The 14,659-nt window shown below is 33.3% G+C and overlaps 1 protein-coding gene across 36 annotated transcripts in view; it reads right to left on the bottom strand.

Moving 5' to 3' along the window:
- The window catches only part of LOC145260441 (serine/threonine-protein kinase BRSK2-like), a 685,204-nt gene that overhangs the window by 111,108 nt on the left and 559,437 nt on the right, over positions 1 to 14,659 (bottom strand). The window lies entirely within an intron of this gene.

The raw sequence follows: 14,659 nt of genomic DNA, 5'->3' as shown, positions 1-14,659 counted from the left end.
GGAGAGGTGTCAATATCCTCAATATTCTGGTACTGGCCAGTCTCAACGTTGCTTAACTTCAGTGATCTAATAAAAACCAGTGTGCCAATGTGATTATAGTATATCATACACACACATATGCATACATATATATAAACTCGAGTCTTGGACTTCCGGTTCTTTGACCGTCATGACTCTTGTAGGCTGCGACGTTGTTTGGCTGTGGAATTTATTATATACAATCTCTCACATTCTGAAAAAAAAAATATATATATATATGATGATTGCAACGTCTTGTCAGACGAGTGCCACTCCCTCAGACATTTAAAATTCATGAGCCCAAATGTCTGAGGGAGTATCTATATAAATATGATGTTACAGAGTCTTAGCTTTGTACGACAGCTAAGTCTCTCTCTCAGTTCAAAATGTTGAGAACAAGCAAGAGCAAGATAGTCAGCAACAAATTAAACTGCAGACCAGCTTAATGCGGGTACTGGTCTTCCGCTTTATGGTTTTTTAAATTAGAGATTTGCTTCTCCTAGAAAGGTTGCCTTCACCACGGCTTACGGGAGCCCTCTCTACCCCAATACACATATACACACACACAAATATACACGGTGCTAGTTGGCCGTTGACCCAGAAAAAGAGTTCATTCACCCTTTGTATATATACACACACACACACACATACATAGTTTCAAAGGTTGTCACAACTGAGAGTAGTATTGAAGATAACCTCCCTCTTCATGAAAAATGCCCTCATGGAGAGTGTGTCAAATAGCCTCTAATAATTAAGTCCAGCTCCTGGCCTTCTCATGTGGTTTAGTTACTAAGCCCAGCAAAACTGTTTATACTATCTTGGAGAAGGGGCAAAGGCGGTTCACTGGCGCCTTAAAACTAATCAATTTGAGCAGGTGGGGATCATCAACTTTGGATGGTAGCTCACCTAGGAGAAGGTAACTCTGATTCCAAACATCCGCTGCCTTGCAGAATTACCCCATCAGGAAAAATACTAAGTGAGTAAAGCCTGATAGAAAATCCAGAGGCGGAGTCCCTAAGGCAGCCTGACTATATATTGTTACCACCAGCACCTCCTGCGGTGCAGTTAGAGCCAAGCAGTATTGATTGTCTTTCCCTTGGATCTTCTGGCTTTGTGGAGAAAGGGGGGGGGTGCTGCTGCACGGGCAACAGCTATCCTCCCATATCAATCTGCTCAGCCTACTACACCATCATTTCCTGAAACGGAGGATTGCTAACAAAAATAGGCATACATATATTTTAAGATATATATATATATATATATATATATATATATATATATATATATATATACTAGCAAAAGTACCCGTCGTTGACTGGGTTCAAAAACAGCCACCAGAAAATGGACTCTGATTTATGATAGGTTATGAAAAGGAAGGGTTGTAAAGAGATAGCTTCGAATTTGGGGGTATTAAAACCAAAGCAAAATAGGATGAAAGTAAAAATAAAATAGATAACCCCCATAATTTATTATACCATACCTGTTCACACTGAAACACTTATCACAATATTCTGTGGATCTATATTAAAAAACCTTGTTAAACTTTGTGACATATTTACATTCTATGGAGGTCAGGTGCGAACGAACACCCCATAATTTTATTATACCATATTTCTTCAAACAGAAACATAATTATCAAAGTAAACTTACACAGATAGATATGAAAAGTCTTTATTAAAGTTTAAGCCTATTTCCATTCTATGGAGGCCAGGCGCGAACGCAGACCCCACAATTTTAGTATACCATCCCTATTTAAGTTAAAACATACTTATCAAAGTATTCTTATGTACATCTATATAAAAAACACTTGTAAACGTTTTTTTTTTTTAATTTTTAAATTTTTTTATTTCCATACTTTGTGGACCAGGCGCGAACGCAGACCCCACAATTTTAATGAACCACTGTTCTGCCAGATCAAACATACCCATTCCTGTGTCTCGATACATCTTCTATCATTATATGTAATCAGTTTTTTAAAATAGTCAACCATATAGTAGCCTATTCGTGACCAGACACACACACAGCTTTATATTATAGATATATAACTTTTGTTTAATAACAATAATAGAATTAAAGACAAAAAACAAAACCACATAATGAATGAAAAGTCGTAATATCAATAATGTCTCAAAGAATATGTAAATTTCTAGAAAAAAACATATACAATGAAACTTATCTTTATAAATATAAATATTGGATGTAAATATTTGTTTCAATAAACTTATGGTAAAATTACAGAATAGTTGACACTGGAGAACTTGTAAGAAAAAAATGAACAAAACAAAAAACAAACAAAACACACAAAATTTATATAAAACACGTTAGAATGAAACTTTATACTAAATCCACATAGTTTTAATGCATTTTTAAGAGTTATTAGTTGTTTAAAATTCTTACAAATCGTTTAGACATGTTAAAATACGTTCTATTTCTATTATTTGGATTATCAAAACTACTATTGTCATCTTGAATGTTATTTTCACAATGTTTCGGCCGATGTAACCTCTGACCTTCTTCAAGTGTCCCTTGTTGAACTGGGGAATCTTTCTGTCAAACGTGGCCATCTGCATAGAATTTCGAATGGAACCTTTATTTAATCCACGAGGATAGCACGCTCTTGTTCCATCAGCCATGAGTGGGTAGAAGTCTTAAGTAATTTGCAGTTGTATTGTGAGTATTGCCCGCACTTAGGATTGAACTCTCAATCTACAAAAAAGTGTCACAACTTTATTTTATCAAGCACTTTATTCGTTTTGCCACAAACCCTTGCAGACAATTCTAGAATGAATTTTTGAAGTCTTAAAACTATTCTTGTTTTCGATGTACAATTGTACTACTTATCACTTATGAATCACTACTTATTACCTAAAGAAGGTCAGAGGTTACATCAGTCGAAACGTTGTGAAAATAACACTCAAGACAGAAACAGTAGTCCAAATAATCCAAATAATATAAAAAAAATATTCAGAAACTTTTTATTTGTTTTATGAGTTCTCAAATGTTAACTATTCTGTACTTTTATTAAAAAATGAACATCAATGATGCTTCTGAATTTTTGAGATGAGGATAATTTATTCGTATTATTTAGATTCATCAGACTACTGTTCTCATCTTGAGTGTGATTTTCACAACGCTTCGGTTGATGTAACCTCCGACCTTCTTCAGGTGCATCTTATCGAACTTGGGAATTTGGACGAAATTTTGAGCAGAGCGGAACCCTTTATTTACTTCACGCAAGGACCCGTGATGCAGTAATTAGAGTACTTGGAAAAATCAACTGTAGAAAGTGATATTCTCTTGAAGATTGAAGGTTCAATCCTCAGTGTGGGCAACCGAAAAATACAATTGTGAATTATTTAGGACCTCTATCCAGTCATGGCTGATGGACAAGAGCATGCTACCCATGTGAAGTAAATAACGGGTTCTGCTCGAAATTCTGTCAAAATTCAGAGTTCGACAGAAACATTTCCGAGTTCGACAAGGTACACCTGAAGAATGTCAGAGGTTATATCAACCGAAATGTTATGAAAATCACACTCAAGAGGAGAACAATAGCCCGATGAATCCAAATAATACGATCAATGATACTATATTTTACAAAAAATATGAAGTCATAAAAAAATTAAAACAAATGTCAGTGAGGTATGAAGGATGGGCTTAAAATATAACAAAGAGGGGGGGGGTTCAAATCAGAATGTTAGAGCTACAGGAGACTGTGAATGGTTAGAATCAGATATTAGAAAAAGGAATGAACCCTTTCTATACTTGTGCTGACTCCGACTGCCAAAAAGGGGAAAAGAAAAAAAACAGCAACAACAAATAAACAGCGTTGTTTTTGCGTGAGACATGGACATGTTCCGCACTAATATTGTTTAACTACAAAGTTGTGAATCCTGTGAGGAAATGGAAAAACTAGTAAATTCGTTACTGATCTAAATGTAAATACTTCGATGATTCTTGAAGCAATTATTTTTGCATAATGTGAGGGTATTCACTCATAAATTTGGGCGATCTTATTTATAACCATCTATATATATAAAAGCGAAAACGTGTGCATGTATGTATGTATGTATGTATGTTCGCTCTTTGTGTATGTCTGCAAAAGGCTTTTTTCCTGCAGGTTCTCGAGGCCGTCACTCATTTAAAAAAATTTTTTATATGCTGTCTAAATGATAATATATTTGAGTTAACAACAGGGGTCGCCTGTCTATTTAATTTGCCCAACTTTGAAACGTTAAATATTCCACATTTTTGGATTGCAGCGTGTTGCTTTCGTTTTTCGGTATAAAAAAAAGTGAAACTCGATTCGAATCTCTGGCCCATGGCCAGTGGTCTCCAGAAAGCAATGTAACGTTTGGTCAATGTTGTCTTATCATCGTCATATCAGACGGTTGCTTTCATTTCAAGACGAGACACCTGGTTTTCCCCAAAGTTGAGTAAAAACAAACAAACCGGGTTATTAACCTCATTAAAAACTGCTGTTAACTGCTGAATAGCTATTGCTTACATTGTCGTAACGCAAAATGTTAACTCTACGACTTCCACTTGAGTCCATTTAGTGTGGGCACCTGTCAATTCTCTTCTTACTTAAATGAATTCAAACATCTTTCAGTAACTCATCCTTGTTGGCCGAGCGGTTAACGTGTCATGTTTTTTTCACATTTTCTTTTCCAACTTCGCCTCAGGGCTTCGGGTTCGATCCTACCTACTTACCAAATCTTTTTTACCCCCCCCCCCCCCGTGTTTCTTTTGGATTTAAGAGCACACACACCTTGAAACACCCGGGCAACGCCGGGTGCGCCCGCTAATCTATATATATATAAAAGGCAAAATGGGCACGAGCGTTTTTGTATGTCCCAAGAAAGGCTTTTTTGCAGGGCTTCTCGAAAAGGTTACTATTTTGGAGAACTTATACTCCCCAGATTATAATATCGCAGATTTGAAAACGGATGTCGTCTCTATCTTTATTTTGATAGAGTTTTTAAAAAAATCCCTGGTTCCCGGTGTTTGCTTGTCTTTCTCGTATAAAAGCGAAACTGATCGAAGCAAATAACAACCGCTTCTCAGCCTTCCTGACTGGGACGTCTAGAAGGCAATCAGCTTTGATCAATGTGGGAGAAACCCTTCATATCAGACAATTGCTATTCATGTTGCCAGAGTTTCCCCTTTTTGGGGGAGTTGGTTTTCCCTAACATCGTGTGGAAACAAATAAACTGGCCTCCAGCCAGACATTCATTTCTGTGCCTGCATTCACTTAGCAAGCCAACTTTTTGATTGACATTGCTAAATTTGAACGCTTTTCACTTCCTGTCATTGTCATCGCGCAGCGGTAAGCTCTCAGCTTTTCTTTCACTTTCTTTTCTACCTTCACGTCACGGATTCGAGCCTGCCTGCCTGCCTGCCTGCCTACTAACACTTTTTTTTTCACACACCTACAAACACCCGGGCAACGCTGGGCACCCACGCTAGTCTATTATATAAAAGGGAAAATATGTGCTAGTTTGTATGTATGCATGTGTCTGTGTTTGTTTGTATGTCTGCCAAAATCTTTTGACAGACGCATCGGACTGTGATACAATCTGTTTTGATCTTTTGGACAAAAAATATGTAAAAATTGGCCAAACGTTTAAAAGATACATTATTTCGACTCGTCGCGGCGTCATAAGTCACCGTGGCCGTGACAGCTGGTGTGTTAGCTTTTTTCACCTCCTTTTCCTCTTTTGCGTTACAGGTTCGAGCCTGCCTACTGCGGCTAATTTTTTTTTGTGCTGTTGCATGGGCACTTGCTGCTATTTTGATTGAAACAAAAGTTCATTTATTTTTTTTAAGGCATGGGATTGCTCAATATCATTAGTATAACACCTCTCTCCATCCAGGCGATGCCAGGTAGCCATGCTAGTCTATTATATAAATCTCAAACGTCAGTTTGTTTGTGGGTTTGTGTGTCTGCTAAAAACTTTTGTCAGCCACATCAGATCAAGTCGAAACTGGTACCATCTTAAATAGCAATCCCTCGGATGCATAATATGTAAAAATTAGAAAAAAAGATTTATTCTATGGTGGTCAACTGGACCATTTTTTGGAAGGGGAATCACTTTTTGCGTTATTGTTTTCGCAAGTCACACACGCGTATCAAACTAAAACTATGTTTAAAAACGTTATTTTACAGGGTCATGACATCATAAGTCGTCGTGGTCCGATGCGCCAACGTGTTTGCCAGTAACTTTTTCCCTTTTTCTCTCTTTTGTGTTTCAAGTTCGAGACTGCTTACCATAGTTATTTTTTTTTTTTTTTGCGATCGCACGGGCACTCACTGCTATTTTGATTGAAAGAAAAATTGCTTTGATTCATTTGTTTTTTTTAGTGGGTAGGTTCCAGCGCATGACCAATAAAAAGTGCTTCGCTTCGTATCCCTTCTGCCAAAATATTTGCTTCTTTTTTGGGGAGATTCCATTTTTATTTTTGAAATTGTTGTGGGGGGTATCGATGAAAGTGCTCAATATCCTTAGTGTAGCAGCTCTGTCCAAACCAAACTTCATGCCCACTCGGACAACGCCGGGTGCCCATGTTAGTGTGATATAAACAAACCAATCAGATGCCAGAATAGCTTGTTGAATTCTTTAGTGTTATCTTTGCGTGTTAAAAACGAGAAGACCATTACATTTCTGTCGATAATAACTGTAGTAATTCTTTACTTGGGAAAACTTTTCAAACCAGATTTATGTTACCATTCTTTTTTGCTCTGAATTACATTTTTTTTTTTTGTTTCAAAGATGACTTTACACTCAAGAATATTACACACTAAATAGGCTGGTTTGTGATACTTAATTCAAGTTTTCTGTTTTAGAAATGGTTTGTCACTCAAGAGATACTGTTTTCTTAATACTTTTTTCATTATCCAACTAGAGTAGCAAGGAGACCTATTCTGATAATAAAAAGGTAGATATTTACTTGCTGCTCACCTCAACAAGATGTGACACAAGGTCAGAAAGTAGGGATAACCAGCTAGCAGCCATAAAGGAGGGGCATTCTGGCCTAGCAAAAATTATCCGGGCATCTCCATCAGCATTCCTTAGTAGGGGTGTCTCAGGCAACAAGTGATAAACTTGCTCTACCCAAAAGCCGGATAGCAAGGCCTAAGAAGGTGGATCTCCTAGGTAATACCCAGGTGGCATACCTCAGTCTGTTTTGTCGGGCTGATTGTCAAGAATGGATTCTTAACTGGTACTTTCTACCCAGTCTCCAAGCAACCGAAGCTATGGCCCAATAAATTTATGTGATCCTATTTATAACCATGCATTTATAACCATGCATAATAAAAACAAACCAATCAGATGCAAGAACAGCTATATAAAATAGAGTGAATTTGGCTTAATTCTTCAGTGGTATCTTTCTGCCTCACAATGACAATACCTCTATATTTTCTGCTGATCGCAACCAGATTAATTCTTTGCCTGGAAAACCCTTTCTAACTGAATTCATACTGACATTCTTTTTTTTCTTGGAACTACATTTTTTTTATTTCAAAGATAAGATTATGGGCCAAGCATATGTATGCATAAAATAGACTATTAGGGTATGCATAAAACTGGACTATATGAGTACAGATAAAATAGACTATTATAGTATGCATAAAAATGTATTATTGGAGTAGTTGTGGATAAAATGAGACTTTTGAAGCATTGGATCTTAGGGTATGTGCAGCAAGTTTCGGACCATTAGACATATGAACGCCATACATATTTATTTCAATATTACATCTTTATATATAACTAGAGACATTTCAGCCCCCAAAGACAATGGATACCTCCTGTAAAAGTGTCTGTGCAGGAAGTCTATAGTGAAGCAAGTGTGTCACAATCATCGGCTGCACCTTTTCTGGACCAGCATCGCTTTAATTGTGTGGTGAGGAGAAGCCCAATTCTGGGATAAGTAGAGAAAAACTACTGTGATTTCTGAATTATTAAGTTCTGATATATTAGTAGATATATTGAATTTACACAGGATGAATCTTTCAAAAATGCCACTCATGATATCGTTTATAAAATTCACAAAGCATTTCTTCAATCCAACCATATTTGGTATTAATAAACTTCAGTTTATGCTTGACTTGTCCACAAACTTCCAGCCATACATGTCCAACAGGCTTTTGTTTTACCACCATTCAATGATATACAGAGACACTTTGGTGTTCGTCTCATCAGTAGAAGATGTAATCCTGGATGGGCTTAACACTCACCGAACCATAAAAAAAAACTCCCTCTGAATTTTTTTTAAGCATAATGTCTTTCAAAACGATCACTAGGCTATTCTGGAACTGAAGAGCTCTAATCAGAACAGTGCCAAAAGATCAGTGTGTTAGAGTTATTGGCAATTTTGCACGTCATATTTGGGTAGGCTTATCATTGAACAGTGAAAAAACAAAGACTGTCGAACATTCATAACTGAAACTTCGTGGACAAGTCAAGCATAGAAGGAAGTTTATTTGTACCAAATATTGTTGGATTGCAGAAAGGATTTAAAATTTTATAAACAATTCTATGCTTGGCATTTTGTGGGAGACACCATTTATGGAGAATCACCTTGTAGTTTATGACAGCTGACAAAAGCAAGGAAGATGATGTGGACTCCTCCAAAATGCCCAACCATAGAATCATTAATAAAGTTCCCAATCCTTTCTGCTGTCCAATCATATTTGGTACAAATAAACTTCAGTCTATATCTGACTTGTCTACCAAGTTCCAGTCGTGAATGTCCAACAGTCTTTATTTTATTGACATTCAATATGGGGAAACACTTTTGTGATTGTTTTCTCAGTGGGAGGTGTAATCCTGAATGGGCTTCACATTCATCATATCTTACCCCCCTCCCCCTACCCACACAGATTTTTATCTATAGGGTTATCTCAAAGATGATGTCTATCAAAATAATCCTCACACCATAGCCGAACTGAAGCCAAAATCAGGACAGCGCCAAGTGTCAGTGTCATCGACATTTTTTTGCACATTATATCTAGTTGTGCATATTGAATGTTGATAAAATAAAGACTGTTGGACATTTTTGACTGAAATTTGGTGAACAAGTCAAGTATAGACATGAGTATATTTGTACCAAATATGGTTGGATAGCAGAAAGTTTTGTAAATTCTAACGATTCCATGAATGCATTTGGAGAGAGGTGGTGGTGGGGGTATCACGCTGTAGTATAAATATTAAATTCTTACATATTAGTAGAGATATTATTTCCTTAGTTCTGAGAATAAATATTAATTGCCTACACATAAATATGAATATAATAAGATGTTAATTTAATTATAATTTATTTAAAACAAAATATATTGGACTAAAGACCATACCTAAAAGATGTCTGGCAGCTATGTGGCTAGGGTTCACAACTGGTGGCCTTTACATGGTGACCTATATTTGACTAAATAACAATTACTGATAACATTTTTAGCAAGCAACTGCTTAATAATATCTAGTAAGTCAGCAACTATACCCCTGATTAGGAAGCACCTGTGAATTATAAATATTATTTACTTATTTCAATGAATCAAATTTACAAAGAACAAACAATAAAAAAAACAATAAAAAACGAAATGCGCAAAAAATAAATTAACTCATAAGAAATTAGGAACATTTTCAACAGAATAATTTGTTATACTGACTGATTGATAAAAAATACAGAAATAATTTTACTAATTGATTAAAAGTGAAGAAATTATAATTTTACTAATTGATTAAAGTTGAAGAAATTATAATTTTAATAGTTGTTTAAAAGTGAAGAAATTATAATTTTGATGATTAAAAGTGAAGAAATTATAATTTTACTAATTGTTTAAAAGTGAAGAAATTATAATTTTACTAATTGTTTAAAAGGGAAGAAATGATACTTTCAATAAAGGATTAAATATAAATGAATTATAATTTTAATAATTGATTAAAAGTGAAGAAATTATTATTTTACTAATTGTTTAAAAGTGAAGAAATTATACTTTTAATAATGGATTAAGTGAAGAAATTATAATTTCATTAATTTGACTAAACGTGGAGAAATTATACTTTTAATAATGGATTAAATATAAAAAAATTATAATTTTAATAAGTGCTTAAATATGAATAAATAATTTTAATAATTGATCAAAATTAAAGAAATTGTAATGTTAATAATTGATCAAAAGTGAAAAAAAAACATTATAATTTTAACAATTGATTAAAAGTAATGAAATCATAATTTTAATAATTGATTAAAAGTAAAAAATTATATAATTTAATTAATTAAAAGTAAAGGAATTATAATTTCAATAACTGATTAAAGTAAAAAAAAATTTTTTTTATAATTGATTAAAAGCAATAACAATAGAATTTGTATAATGCAAGCAGAGAACAAGTTCTATATATGATAAAAACATCAATCCAGAAGGTCTAAGAATACATTAAAAAAATTTAAAAAAACAATGTATCTCTGTGGAAGTAATTTCTAAAGTGAAAAATACAAGCTTATTTGTAAAAAGGAAGGCTCTCTCTCTATATATATATATATATAAGTGGTTTTTGTTTTGATTTTTTAAACGATAGTAATGTTTATGTCTCCGCCTCGGAAACCGGTGTTTTTCTTAGAAAGTCGCCCAATTTTATTTGAACGTATTATTTATTTATTTATTGATTTATTTATTATTTTTTAAAAATAATAAATAAATAAATAATACGTCCAAATAAAATTGGGCGACTTTCTAAGAAAAACACCGGTTTCCGAGGCGGAGACATAAACATTATTATCGTTTAAAAAATCAAAACAAAAACCACTTAAACAGATGAATGATAAAAACGAAGCAGTAAATTGTCTATATATATATATATATATATATATATATAAAATGATCTTGTCAGATTTGCAAAGTCAGACTCAAATAAAATTTAAGCTGACAAATTAAACTTTGCTTCTGACTAGCCAATTTCTATTTTTTTTTTTTTTCACACGATATTAATATATTAATTTTCTCTGCTATAATTTATTTACAAAAATGACTTAGAGTTCAACTCAGATAACCACAGATAGAAAATATTTAAAAATAATCACCTAAAAATAAAAATGTGTAAACAAATGAAAAAAAAACTAAGATGATTTCAACCCAGGATAGTTTCAATTACTAAGAAAAATGAATTATAGTTTCTTGAAGGCAAAATATAATTACTAATCAAATTATTACTGAATATTACTAAAATGTTTTCTGTAAAAAACGTTTGTGGTAATTGTTAAAGCATCATAATTTTTATTCTTTTATTCTCATTCACAGTTGTGGACTTCAGCTGAATGGCTGCTAGTCCTCTTTTAGGTATAGCCTTGACCGAAACAAATTCAAATCTGAGAAAGAAAATATGGGCTCTTGTCCAGAATTCCCTCTGTATGAAAAAACAAAAATAAAATTTGTCTGATCTACATATCTATAGAAATCAAAATATCATACACCAAAAGTCATGTCAATTAACATGGCGGAACAATAAAATTGTTGCCCTAGAAAAGATGACATGATTCCATTTCGATTTAAATGAAAACTGGTTTTCTTTTTTTGTTACAAACAATCTACTAGTTGGCCAGTTGTGTACAAATCACAAGAGCGATAGGAGCCTTCTATCATGTCTGAAAGAGACACAATGTTCAACGAGCAAGATCAGGAGATGTGCCACTGTACAACTCATGCTCTCTACCGATCCCAGTTATGACAACAAGACCATTGCCAGCATCCTCAAAATGCATCGCTGGATTGCCACAAATAACAACGACATGCCCAGGGTGATGAAAATAAAGTTTTCGCCAAAATTATGGTTTTTAGTGTGGTTTTGAGTGAGGGCCATATCATGCTAACTCACATCTTCGAAGTCGGCTTGAAAGTCAACACCAACACATACCTGCATGTGCTGAAAAGTGTGGTGATCTCCTGGTGCAATCAAGTGGCCGCTGGCAGAACCTGGGTGTGGCTGCAGGACTCAGAGCAGGCCCACAAGTCTAAAGAGACTCAAGCTTGGTTCTAGAAGGAGTGCTATAACTTTGTAATCTTTTCTTACTAGTCACCTTCTTCTCTCGATCTGAACATGCTAGACTGCTTCATTTGATCATATGTTGAGAACACCACGAACATGACTTCCCATGATACCAAAGCCAGCCTGATCGCTGCCACTCGCCAAGCTCCCACCAGCACTTGTGGAAAAGGCATGTTCCCAGTTCCGGATCTGTATCGAGGCAGTGATTGAGACTGAAGGTGGCTACATTGAATTAATGTCAGCTCTACGAGATAATCAAGTTACTTGAATTGATTTTTTTCCAATAAAAGTCTTAAAATAAAACTGTAGTGTTGTTTTCTTTAGGGCGACAATTTTATCGTTCCACTCTGTAGTATTATTTTTTTTATAAAAATAAATCTAAATGAATCTGAGTTTTTTCGATGCCCCTTCCCTCTTTTCCAACTTTCTAAAATCTCGATTTGGAGTCATCTCCTTTGTTTCAAAATGGCATTGCAAGATTCTCGTTTACCCATAAAATTTGATTTTTTTTTTATTTAAAAATAAAATTACTTGATCGATTTAGGTAATTTTTGGAATACAATATTTTCTTTTCATCACAAATATGTACATCGTACAGATTTTTCTTTATTTTTTGTTTTTAACATATGGGGTAATACTGGACAAGCACTAAATGAGCAGCTATTAGTGATGGGACGATTCCAATATTTTCTCCCGATTCTGATACACTTACCGATTTCATACTAAATTCCTTATTTTGATACAATTACCAATCCGATTTTTTTAAAAATTTGTAAATATTTAACTATATTATGGTTATTTTTCCTGATTATCGTAAAAACGCATGTTAAATGTGCATAGATTTTCTCAAACCTAACAAACATACTTGTGGGGGTGATCTACAGATTTTAGTTTTACTGGTAGTTTAAAAATCGATAAATATCTATCGTTTCATTATTACTACCAGCAGTGGAAGATTTTGTTTTAAACAAAATGAGATGAAAAAAAAATCGTTTTTGACATTGGAAAATAGGCACACATTTTTCTGATTCTGATACCTCAAAAAGTTCCAATTTTACAAAATCCCAATTCCGATCAATCGTCCCAAGACAAGTAGCTATAGAACTATTTCACTTTTGTAAAAGTGATAAAATTAAAACGCTTAGGCCATTCTAATCATTATTATTATTATTACTATTATTATTATTATTATTATTAGTAGTAGTAGCAATAATAATAATAGTTGATTAAATCACATTCAATAATATTACTAAAATATCTTTCACTAAAAACGTTCTTGGTAATTCTTAGAGTAAGGTAATTTATATTCTCCTATTATCACTCACAGACCCTAGCTGCATGGCTGCCAGGCTTCATTTAGGTATAGCTTCGAATGAAACCAATTCAAACCCGAGATAGATAGAAAAGTGTAGATAGAGAACTAAGTTTTGTAAAAATTATGAAATTAAAATGTTTTGGCAATGATTATATGGTGCTTGTTTAGAATAAGAACAAAAATCGAAAATTGAATTTCAACTAAAAACAATGTTATTCACTTAATTGTCATGTCGAAATTAGTAACATATCTGAAAATTATGAAAAAATGATAAAGTAAAAAAAATTAATTATTAATGAAAATTGTTTTCGAAAAAAAATTGGAAGTTTTACTTAAATAATAAACACAATAGTTCTTATAACAGGGGGAAGTAATTGCAGTAAATAATATATTATATATATATATATATATATATATATATATATATATATATATATATATATATATACATATATTATGGTTTTATATTGATCTCTGATTTGTTATGCCATTCAACAAAACAAATGTAAGACATACCATATATCAAATAAAATGATATGAGTGTATTATAAATATACTTGCGATATTTGAATTGTTTACAAATGATATATGCTCTGAAAGTGCAATCTATTTTTTGTTGAGCTTTAAATATATCTGGTAATTTAAACAATTTCTTAGTTGTGTATATATATATATATATATATATACAATAAAAAATATATATTATACTACTAATATATATATAACTACTTCATTTACTCACATAAAATTAATATACGAAAGTATAAATTTATGCGTAAACTTTAAGTATTTACCTCAAAAGTGCTTAATACATAGGTAGAGCTAGTTAGTAAGTTATAAAATATATATGCCGATTAAGCTACACTGAATATTCCGCGTTTCATCCACTCTAGGACTCTTCAATATATAATCTTGTCAGATTTGCAAAGTCAGACTTAAATAACATTTAAGCTGACAAATCAAACTTTGCTTCTGACTACACAATTTCCATTTTGTTTTTGTTGTCACATCATGTTAATATAATAATTTTCTCTGCTATAAATTATTTTAAAAATGACTTAGTTCAATTCAGATAATCGTGAATAGGAAATATTTAAAAATAATCACAAAATCATAAAAATATCTGATGAAGTTACTGCATGAAATCAGAGTCCGTAACTACAGTAATAGTGGATCGGTGGATCGTGAAAGTAAACTCTTTATGTAATAATATAGTCATATGTTCATCACATTGACACACCGGTTCCTGTCAGATCACCAAAGTTAAGCAACGTTGAATCTGGTC

This window comes from Euprymna scolopes, chromosome 36 (genome assembly GCF_053919585.1).
Source record: "Euprymna scolopes isolate OS-2025 chromosome 36, ASM5391958v1, whole genome shotgun sequence".
NCBI lineage: Eukaryota > Metazoa > Mollusca > Cephalopoda > Sepiida > Sepiolidae > Euprymna > Euprymna scolopes.
This window is presented reverse-complemented; position numbering and strand designations above follow the sequence as displayed.